This window comes from Pseudorca crassidens, chromosome 21 (assembly GCF_039906515.1).
Source record: "Pseudorca crassidens isolate mPseCra1 chromosome 21, mPseCra1.hap1, whole genome shotgun sequence".
Lineage (NCBI taxonomy): Eukaryota > Metazoa > Chordata > Mammalia > Artiodactyla > Delphinidae > Pseudorca > Pseudorca crassidens.
Window position 1 is genome coordinate 22,327,136 of NC_090316.1, and position 11,027 is coordinate 22,338,162.

An 11,027-nucleotide genomic window follows, 5' to 3' on the forward strand; every position below is an offset into this window, starting at 1 on the left:
TCAGACTTTGGATCATTTTATCACTTACGTGGCTTTGCCTCTTGACTATTAGGCCCTCCTTCAACTTCCGTATTTCCATTTGTTCTCCATGAATTCACTTAGTCCTCCAACCTCTTGCCTCCCTCCATTTTATATCAAGCTGTAAATCTGCTATTGGATTCACTAGTTTCTCTACTCTGCCAGCACTGATAGCCTATGTATTATTTCATCCAAACACACACTAGAATCTGCCACGTCCTTGGTCTTTCTCTGCATCTCTCTGGAAAATTCCCAATACTGCAGCCAAAGTGGTTTAAAATGGAGAATTTGGGGGATTATTTAGACCAGGATTATACCTCCACTATGATTTAGTCAAGTACTGCCATTATCCCCAGTTGATTCCCTCATATAATGGTGACTATAATTTACTGATCACAAGAGATGTTGCAGAGATTAATCATAATGAGTTTGTGTATACCTTCTACAGTGTCTGACATATGGCAGCTGCTCCATAAATGTTAGCACTTTTCTACTCCCTTTTTAATTCTCAGGATGCTGAACACAAGAGAAACAAAGAGACATGCTATGGCTAACACTGCTGCCACAACTGTGTTGCTTTCAGTCAGAGCAGCATTCTTGACATTGTTTAGAACAGGATATTTATTTGATTACTTACCTTCTCTTATTACACTCAGATATTATACCAAAGCTCTTCTTCCTACAGTCTCTTACCCTGTGTCAGCATTCTGTAGCCTCGGCAGGTGATGTCAATCTCTATTTCGTTAAGATTATTCAGACAACCTTCGAAGCGCCAAGGTCTCCCCTTTCCCACCCCCACAGCCTCGGATTAACCATATAGCCTTCTACTGCAGGTGTTTTCTGAAGCTGTAGGAAAGTACCAATGTTAAGGAATCTTGTGTTTATTCAGAAATATATAGTTTTTTCTAATGATTGTCATGGTTCCTTTCTTAAAAGAAATCAGAACAGTTGAGTGCATATGGTATGAGGAATTAGGAATCACATCTGAAGTTTAGATGTTTGGATAGTTTTACAGTATTTACATAATCCATCGTGGGTATGAATATAGATCAGCAGTAAAGTCTTACACTTACATTCACAAGCTTTATTTCTAAATACTGAAAATGTTTAGTCCTTAAAATGCCATTTTCAAAGGTGTAAGTACTTTGAAACTGTAGGTACAATTTTGATTATAGTAAAAAACAAAAGTTATAGCTTTTTGTTCTTTTGAGTTCATGCATGATTGCATACCAACTGGAAACATTATGCAGAACTGGTACTGAAAATATAGCCTGGGGGCTGCTTATGGTCTTTTGACATGCTACCTTCTGTTATTCTGCTTAATTCATGACTATAAAAGGCCAACAGCCCTCTAAATGAACTTCTGAGGAATTAGTGATCATAATGAAAATTGCAGCCCTTATTCTCTACTGTGTGGGTTGGCGTAAGCATGTGTGACCACATGTAACAGGGTTAGAAGGAAAAATAATGCTTTGCCCTCTGGAATTTGACCCTATTTGAACTTTACTCATGTTTCAGGTGTCTATGGACTTCTTTACATTGAAATAGGACAGAATTATAAATAATGGCTTCAGATGGAAAAACAGAAAAGTTAGCTTTGCTTGGGTCAGCGTTTTGAACCAGCACCTGTTTCCTTCTTTGATTACTGAGCAGCTCAGTATGTAACAAGTTCAGAAGCAGAAGCTATGTCATAATAATACATGATGTGAGTATAAGCAATTAACCAGCACATACTATGTATGTCTCGTACCACAGTTTCATGCTTGACTAGTTATGCCTTCCTCTCTCCAGTATCATCTAATCACAAGGAGACCAAAGACTACAATGATTAAATAAGTAAATTTTTAATGGCAATGTTAGAAACTAAGTCAAATATCTATTTAGAACGGAGACCATTTCTCTTCCCTCCTTTAGCTGCTTCACCACCTAGCCCATTATTCCATCACAGTGGGCTTCTGTTGTCCAACTAATATAACTTATCACAGTCTTCATTTGGTTTTGACTTTGTAAACTTCTGCGGAGTGAGTGAAAACCTTTATTTGGGTTTTCCTACTTGAAATTATCAAATAGCTGATTAAAATACTGAAAGTCAAATGTTTTCTATGAATATTCATCAGAATGTTAGAATATACTTGAAAATTTGGACTAATTTTATGGTGTGCAAGATTTTCCTTCCAGCTTAGCTCGATCTTAAAAAAAAAGTAATACCTACCACAAAACAATTTGAGATTCATCAAAATTAATATGAATTGGTCTGAACTCATTAAAGTGAACATTTTACTATAAGTAAATCATACCTCAGTATTAAATAAATAAATAAATCCCAAGCCTTCTTTATTTGAGGCCAATCTTTAGACCCAAGCCACTCAGGAATCCTACCCAATGCTACCTCCATGTACTGGTCACAGTATCTGCTAATGGTGGAAGTCCGTTGTTAGCTATGCAGCTGTGTTCCACTCAAGATAGACCCCTCCTTCCTCTTCTGTGCTATAGTACTTCCCCAGTTCAAGGCAGCCTGTGTCTGGAGTCAGGTTGGGTATGGTTAAAGGAATGGGAAGGTCTTTTATTGGCTGTGGTTTTTATGGATTCTTTCCTCTTTCTTCAACTCTCTGCAGACTCCAATGTGAGAATTCCATGCACCTTTAAATCTTGGACTGAACAACCAACACTCTATAAATCAGCTGGCTTCCATAGTCTGCTTATTGTCTTCTTTCTTTCCTACTTAAAATTTTTCATTTTTTATGGGGAAAAAAGAGTATATCTTTTCTAGCTTCATACTAAATTTCTATATTTATCTCTATCTTATTGGGCAGGGGAGACAGGAGAGTATTTAATGGTCAGAAACACAAATTAAATAAAAGATAATTTAATCCAATTTTTCAAATGAGGAAACTGACTCAAGTACTTGGAATGCATATACTGAACCAGAGCAGCATTTTTGGAGAAAAATACTAGTTGACCTTGATGTTACAAATATATGTTTATATTTTTAAAGTGCACACACACATGCACATAAAATTTTATTTAGAGAACACTTACAGGGTACTTGCCATATGTCAAGTACTGTTTTACATGCTGTATAAATAGTAACTCATTCACTCCTCATAGTAAACTAGAAGGCAGACACTATTATCTCTGTTTATAGACAGAGATGTAAAGAGGTTTGCCTATGATCACAAAGCTAGTAAGTAGTAAGTGACTTGAACCACTACGTTATACTGCATCTCATGATTTGGAAAAATCATGCTTACAACAGAGGCAGAATAAATATTATCATTTCTACTGGGCAAATGTAGAAACTCAGGCAGGAAGCATTTAAATGTTCTGCTCAAGGATAGCTGGATAGGAACAGAGCTAATCCTGGAACACAGAATGAAAAACCAGTTCTCCTGATTACTATCCAAAATTTCTTTTCATTATACCACATTGTCAAAGCTTCTCCACTTATGGTAATTATACCAGGCAAGTATGTTTGTTCAATTCTAGATACAATTTATCAACGTTAAATTTTAGCACTTTCATGAATTTTTATGAAAACACAGGATAGAAAATAAAAAATTTAAATTGCTACATAAATGATATGAACAGTATGCATAAAGAAACAAGCCTCAAACACAGTATTTCAGATGGATAGTTTTTACCATTTCAATTGAACAAATGTTTATTGAGTGCCTAATGTATCCAAGGATTTAAACTATGGGCTCAGAGTTGAAGGGTAAGCTGTGACAAAGCAAGAGAGTGTCATGGACATATATACACTACCAAACGTAAAATAGATAGCTAGTGGGAAGCAGCCGCATAGCACGGGGAGATCAGCTTGGTGCTTTGTGACCACCTAGAGGGGTGGGATAGGGAGGGTGGGAGGGAGACGCAAGAGGGAGGAGATATGGGAACATATGTATATGTGTGACTGATTCACTTTGTTGTGGAGCAGAAGCTAACACACCATTGTAAAGCAATTATACTCCAATAAAGATGTAAAAAAAAAAAAGACTAAAAGGTAAGATATAATCCCTGACTTTTAAGTTCCCTAATCAGCCAGACAAGCCTACTTTTCAAAAATTAATTTTCTTCTCAAGGTATGGTTTCACACAAGGCTTGAATTTTTTTTACCTTTCCTAGCTGTAAAATGTAAATGAAATTGAAATCGCAGTAGGAAGATATCTTGTTGAATCATGGCAATGTGTGATCTAAAGTAAATCGTATAACCTCTTTCACTTCCAAACCATCCATTGGTAAAATAAGACAGATGATGCCTACCTCGAGAGTTATAAAAATAACATATAAAAGCCCTGTGTAAACCATAATATGCTGTAAAAAAATGTATTAGCTCACATAAGTTACGTTGATACTTGCATTTAAATCATAGAGACTTATTTGTAGTCAATTACACCATGCTGTTACCTGGGGCAAATACAAAAGGATACTCATTACTGTACATCTATCAAGAGCCAGGTGCTGTATCAGTGACTATAAGTACATAATCCCAATTACTCCCTATCATACTCTTACAAGGTAGTCATAGAATAACATGAGAAATCCAAGCGTCGAAGTGACAAGGCAATATCCCTGAAGTAACAACACTAGAAGGTAGCAGAATCATTTCAGTCATTAGGTCTTTCTAGCTTAAAAGGCTTTGTTCTTTCCATAACACCATGCTGTCTCATTAATTTGTGTTGCTAAGTTTCTTAAAGTTCATAACTTTAAAAAAAATTAATTATGGTAAAATAAACATAACATAAAAATTATGAAAGTTAACATCTTACCATTTGTAAGCCTATAGCTATATTAGGTACATTCACACTGTTGTGCAACCCTTATCAACATCCCATTTCTAGAACTTTTTCATTATCCCGAACAGAAACTGTACTCGTGACTCTCCCCATTCCCCCTCCCACCAGCCCCTGGAAACCATTCTACTTTCTGTTTCTATAAATTTGACTACTCTAAGTACATCATATAAAGGGAATCATACAATATTTGTTCCTTTGTGATTGTTTTATTTCACTTAGTATAATGTCCTTAAGGTTCATCTCTGTTGTAGCATGTGTCAGAATTTCCTTCCTCTTTAAGGATGAATGATATTACATTGTATGTATATATCACATTTTGTTCATTCATTCATCAGTCCATGGATACTTGGGTTTCTTTCCCCGTTTGGTAACTGTGAATAATGCTGCTGCGAACAAGCATCTCTTTGAATCCCTGCTTTCAGTTCTTTTGGGTATATACTCAGAAGTGAAATTGCTGGATCATATGGTAATTCTATTTTTAGTATTTTGAAAAAAACACTATACTGTTTTCTACTGCAGCTAAACTTTACATACCCACCAACAGTACATGAGGGTTCCAGTTTCACTACAACCTTGTTAACACTTGATATTATCTTTTTTTTTATAGTGGCCACCCTAATGGATATGATGTCACGTCTCATAGTTTTTATTACATTTCCCTAGTGAATAGTAGTGGTAAACTTCTTTTGTTTATTGGACATTTGTATATCTTCTTTGGAAAAATGTCTATTCAAGTCCTTTGCCTATTTTTTAATCATGTTGTTTGATTTTTTGTTATTGAGTTGTAGGAGTTCTTTATTCTGGGTATTAACCCTTTATCAGATATATGACTTGCAAGTATTTTCTCCCATTTTGTGGGTTGCCTTTTCACTCTGTTGATTGTGACTTTTGATGCACAGAAGTTTTAAATTTTGTTGTAATCATTTATGTATTTTTCCTTGCTATCTTGTGCTTTTAGAGTCATATCCAAGAAATTACTGCCAAATCCAATGCCACAACACATTGCGGCATCTAAGAGTTTTATAGTTTTAACTCTTATGCTTAGGTCTTTGATCTGTTTTGAATTACTTTTTGTATACTTTGTAAAGTAAGGGTCCAACTTAATTTTTTTGCACGTGATTATCCAGTTTTCCCAAAACCATTTGTTGAAAAGACTGTCCTTTCCCCATTGAAAAGTCTTGGCACCCTTGTTGAAAACCATTTGACTGTATATGTGAGGATTTACTTCTGGACTCTTCATTCTATTCCATTGGTCTATGTCTGCCATTGTGCCAGCACCATACTGTTTCGATTACAGTAGCTTTGCAGTTAGTTTTGAAATGTGAGACTTCCAGCTTTGTTTTTGTTTTTCAAGATTGTTTTGGTTATTTGGGGTATTTTGAATTTCCATATGAATTTTAGGATGAATTTTTATATTTCCATTTTGTCCATTTCATTTAGGTTATCCAATTTGTTGACATACAATTGTTCACAGTACTCTCTAATAATCCTTTTTATTTCTGTCAAATTATTAGTAATTCTTCTCTTTCATTTCTGATTTTAGTTATTTGAGCTTTCTCTTTTTTATTTTTTAGTCAATCTAACTAAGAAAATTGACAGAATTTTGTCAATTTTGTTGATCTTTCTAAGAACCAACTCTTGGTTTCAAGGGTTCATTAATAAATACATTAACTTTATTATTTTATGCTCTTATTTAAATCTATTAGTTTAAAAATACATCCATATAATAAAATTAAAATAAAAATATAGATTGTTAGAATAGACCTAATCACATCTTTAGTGAGTGACACACACAGGAACAAACACACATTTTCTCAGTTTGTACTCTGGAGCAGTTACTCTCCAGGATTTTACTGACAACATTTTGCAGGATAAAATGAGCAGTTATAGATTAAGAATTATATGGCCAAGTCTGTAAAATACCTTTTGAAAATCAGGCAAGCCTCCATCTATTTGTACATGTGCCAGATCTGTCATTTACATGGGTATTTGTCAAAGGATTTCCAGACTGTTAGCATAGTTGGCATTAGTTTAATTAACACTGAAGCTTGTAAATCAAAGTGAAGACTTGCATGTATCCTGTGAGACTTATGTTTTTCACTGCTAAGAATAATTGTACTTTCTGGAGAGAACTGAAAATAGGAAACCAAGAGTACAAATTTGAGTAATTTTAAAATAGTTGTTATGTCTAGTAATGATCTTCTTTTAAAAAATACACAAAATATTTTATTATCTTCAATCAGGTGACACAAGTTTTATAGAATTGGGAATACTGATTTTTTTTTTTATTTCCAATCCTCCATATTTGGTTTATACTCATACTACCCAGCATCTCTACTTAAAAGCAGAACTTAATCTTCTCTCATAAAACTATATAATCATTTAATTATGAGAGAGACTAGTGGTTCTTTTGTTTGCTTTGGGGAGAGCTACACATTTTAATATTGACTCATTTAAAATGCTCTTCAGTAACAAAAAAAATTGTAGCCTCTTTATTTTTAACCAGTATTAAGTCACTCTAAGATCAGTTTTGTACCTTACCTGTTAGGCAAATATTCTTCCTTCCTGTTATTTAATAACATTTTTCTCTGGTTGAGATTGACATAATATATCAGAGTATGCAGGTCTCATGTCACTGTGCTCCTTTGTACTGACAGAGGAGGCACCAGTGCCCATGATCTAGGGGGGCTCCATCAGCCCCAGAGCATGAAGTTGAACACACTGCTGAGCGTGTGAGGGAAATGTGTCAGTGCAAGTATCTCCCTCCTCTTTGATCTGCTCTTTCTTGGGGTTCAGTAATGCAGTTGATGTTACCACCATTCTCCCATTCTCCAAACTCAAGCATCACTTCTCCTCTCAGGAGGAGTCAGGTCAGTGGCTGTGATTTATCTAATACTGACTCCCTCCTTGGTATTCACATTGCCATTGTCCTCACCAGGCCCTGCTCGGCCTGTTACAGTAACTACTTAACAAGCCTCCTTGCTTAGGCTCATGTCTCTGATCGATCCTTCACACTCCTTAGTGTTAGCCCTACCTGACCCTCAACCGTTTGCCTTTATTAGTCTGTCTTGTTTCTGCTTTTCAGGGAGGTGCAGTACGTGTACATTTTCAAATTAATTGCCAACAGTTAAAAATCAGGAGTTTTACATGAAATTCTCAAGTTTTAACTTCACAAAATACAGAAGACCTGGCCTCTCAGAGTAGACAGCCCTTCCCAGGGTGCAGATCTAAGAGATGGCAATAAAAGTTTCAGCTTTATTTTTGAAAATACAAGCTTGCCTTGAAAATAGGATCAGGCATCCTACCCTTTACTACATAAGAGGAGGCAGGAGAAGAGAGATTTCCTGGATATCAGGCAGGCTGGGCCAAAAAAAAGGAAGTGGTGAAGATAAGATGTTCTTTTCTCTATCTAATCAATAATTTAAGTCACTCTTACTCCATGAGGTGGGATAAAAGGGAAATAAGATAATAATGGCCAGAATTACTTTACTGGACATCTCCTCATGGAGCCATGGATTCACAAACTAAGCCCTTCTAATAATCACCTTCCCCAAAGGCCTTTCTTAACCATTTGTCTAAAGTTGCCTGTAACCCCGCCCCTGTCACTCTCATGTAATCACTATAATTATTGTGCTTATTTTATGGATTTATTGTCTCCTTCCACAGAATATAAGAAGAGACCATACCTATCTTCTTAAAAAAGTGTCGGATCCACAATACTCATTAAAAAAACGGTGGGGGCTTCCCTGGTGGTGCAGCGGTTGGGAGTCTGCCTGCTGATGCAGGGGACACGGGCTTTGTGCCCTGGTCCAGGAAGATCCCACATGACGCGGAGCAGCTGGGCCCATGAGCCATGGCCACTGAGCCTGTGCATCCGGAGCCTGTGCTCCGCAACGGAAGAGGCCACAACAGTGAGAGGCCCGCGTACCGCAAAAAAACAAAAAACAAAAAACGGTGGTGAAATGGAAGAATTAGATAATCTGGCAGTGCGGGGAGGGAATGAATGGTCTGTCTTCCTAAATACAGACACACACTGTTAGGAATTTGTCATATTAATAATTCTTAAGTGGAACACAGGGTACCAGATAGTAAGTCACTGCTCAAAAACAGAACACAAGGGAAACTGAAATAGATGTATTACTCACGGGTCATGGAGGAGGTACCTGCCATGTCTTGAGGGGCCACACGGGGAGGTCAAGGCAGAGTGAAGACAAAGAGAGAGGCAGAACCTCAGCATATGCCTTTATTAGGGTCTGTGGGTGGGGTGTTTTAGGGTTTCTGGGCTAAAGCCAGATGGGTCAATTCAAACCAGAAAGGGGGAGAGGTGATTAACCAGGCTCTGGGAGGTGGGGAGACTGTTTCCCAAGAGCAGTTGGGGAAGTCATAGCAGCAACTTACATGTGCTTGTGAATCGGAGGGCTGCTGTCTAAGGCATGTGCTTGAGGGGCTAGTATAAGTGTAAGGCCACTTCATGCTGCCTGGCCAAAAAAAGGAAAAAAAAAAAAAATTGTACCCTGAGGCAGTAATACCATGGAGTGGCTTAGCCAAATCTTCAACACTCACATACACACAAAACCTATAGTTGCTTTGCACTGCCTGTGGTATATAACGTTGGAAGTTCTAGTCTTATTTCCAAGGTCTTATAGGTTTGTGTGATCTGGCCCAAATCTACCTCTCTAAGTTCCTTTCCAAATCCTTCTGTCTAGACATTTGTGCTCCAGAGACAAGGAATTTTTGTTCCCTGAACTTATTTCTTGAAAATGTGAAGACAGTTTACAGCTTTCCTTTGCTTGTGCTCTTCCTTGCTCTATCTTTACTCCTCTTCTTCCACATCACCTTGCAAGATCCACTTCATGTTCTCACTGAAGTTTCCACCATTTCCCTTGGTCAGAATTAACCCCCCTCCTCTGATCTCCCTGGAGCGTGGCTCTGTCAGTATCATAGCTCGCATTTTAATCTTCTCTCTTACACTTCTTGCCTTACATTGCTCTCTCCTCAGCTTCATTGGATACTCATTGCAGACAGAGAGATTTCCATATCCATCTTCTTTGTTAGTTTCAGTGTCTATCATGGTGCCTTCCACATGATGGGAGCGAGATAAACATTGGCTGCATGAAGGAATCACCGTCACTCACTGGATGCCCCTCGTGGCGAGCCTCACTGAGGTCTAATGCAGCCTCCTGAACATGCTAAGGCTTTACCTTCTTCCCCAAGACTCTTCCTTCTGCTGTTCAAGTATTCAAGATAAATGAGGTCAAGTATTCAAGATAAATGAGGTCAGCTGTAGACAATAATGTCAGGTGACTCCTTCTATTGTTTGCTCTTCTTTTGTACCTACTTTCGCCTACTAAGTGGGAGTAGGATATAGGGGTGCAGGGAGCTCAGGTCCTGATGTTAACAGTTTGCTTTTCCACCTCAGCCTTCACAGACTACAGGTCCCAGCGCCCAAAGTCTCCTCCTTTTACCTGCTAACTATTAACTGAGGATGCACAGCACAATCTTCAGAGGGTGGCGTACGGACAGCTCCAATTTTTCAGAGCTCCACTTCAACAGCAAGCCTCTATCTGAACGTCCAGACTCCCTCCTGATATCTGTCCTATTGTCTGTCCTCCCTCCACCAAGAATAAAGCCATCTACCTTGTGATGCAGTGGCTCCTGGTCCTTTGGCATGAGAGAGGAGAGCAGGGAGCTTCCAGTGTGTGCCTCTCAGTCCCCAGGTGCTGGGGGAGCTCTGGTGAATGAGATCAGAGTGGAGTCTTGGGGCAAGTTGGGAGATGAGGGACCTGCAGCTCTGAAATTTTACTTCTGGAAAACTGAAAACAAGACGTGTGTGCTTATATATACTACATAAATTAATGTGTGCATGTGCATGTGTGTGTATACATACACATGTATATGTCTACATGTGTGTATATGTATTTTAAATAAAAGAAAAATAGAGAAAGTAATTAAATTGTACTTAGTATCACCAACTGGTTCTGAGACTGTGTCTAGACCAATGATTATAAATAGAACAGATCTAAAATGCGTCTATTAATGCAACAAACATGTATAGAAAATCTGCCCTCATGCAACTCAGAGGCTTCAAGGTAGGCAAGCCATATACTAAATAAATATAATTTGTGTTACAAAGAAATAAGGACTGCCATGAGAACATACACACGAGGACCTGACTTGTCTGCCCTGGGAGGGGACACCTCCCCCCAAAAAAGGCGA

General features: G+C 37.9%; 1 long non-coding RNA gene across 1 annotated transcript; it reads left to right on the forward strand.

The window, feature by feature from the left end:
* The first annotated feature begins 10,081 nt into the window (after window positions 1–10,081).
* LOC137215966 (uncharacterized) lies at window positions 10,082–10,455 on the forward strand. The gene is made up of 2 exons (XR_010939516.1): window positions 10,082–10,111; window positions 10,231–10,455. It is a non-coding gene; the product is annotated as an uncharacterized lncRNA (long non-coding RNA).
* The last annotated feature ends 572 nt before the right edge of the window (window positions 10,456–11,027 follow it).